The sequence below is a fragment of the Crinia signifera genome, chromosome 4, assembly GCF_055691185.1.
Source record: "Crinia signifera chromosome 4, ASM5569118v1, whole genome shotgun sequence".
NCBI lineage: Eukaryota > Metazoa > Chordata > Amphibia > Anura > Myobatrachidae > Crinia > Crinia signifera.
Window position 1 is genome coordinate 217,719,991 of NC_139220.1, and position 955 is coordinate 217,720,945.

Consider the following 955-nt stretch of genomic DNA (forward strand, 5'->3'; position numbering starts at 1 on the left):
CCGTACACACGCCCTGTTCTTAAAGAGTGAGTCCGTCCGAATGCGGAGGACACGTGGGCGTTTCTACGGACGATGCCCGCACGCTGCCGCACAGCGATGCGTGCGGCCCGCACCGAAAGAATTCGGGAATATCCGCACCGAGCAGAATAAGGCCCAGAGAGACAAACCTTGCTTGAAACCAGAACAAATACTATGATAAATGGGGAAACAAAGAACAAAGCAGAATGGGCCGTCATTACGAGCTTCTCTGCTCAACATAAATATATAGAAAGCTCCTTCAAGCGTCACTGGGAAATCCTGTTCAGGGACCCAGTGATAGGGGAAATTATCCCCAAAAAACCACAGTTCATTTATAAAAGAGCACCCAATCTTAGAAATAAACTAGTTAAGAGTGCACTCCCCCCAAAAGAAAAACAGGGAAATATCCTTACCAAAGGCTTCCACAGATGTGGGTCCTGCCTTGGGTGTATGGAGGTGAAACATGATGGAACAAAAAAAATTGAGGAAATAGTCATAAATGGTGTCAAATTTATAATAAAAGACTTTTTAACATGTAATACTAAGAACGTGGTCTACATGATAGAATGTAATTATAACCTGGTTAATATTGGTCGGACTTCGCGACCATTTAAGGTCAGGATTGGGGAGCACCTTCGAAACATAAAAAAAGGTCTCCCCACACACGCACTGTCACAGCACTTTAAAGAAGTCCATAATTGTTCAACCAATTGTATAATTACATTTTTAGCCATTAAAAACGTGAAACCCAATTTTAGACAACGCAATTTGAACACTCTGCTGGCCAAAGTAGAGATGCATAGCATCTATGAACTTGGCACCCTTAAACCTGGTGGGTTAAACACTGATTTTGAAATCAAATGGTTTTTATAAATTATTTTGATTCCCCTTATCTTAATCATTCTTTCTTTTAGTCTACGTTCTTGGTAATATTTAC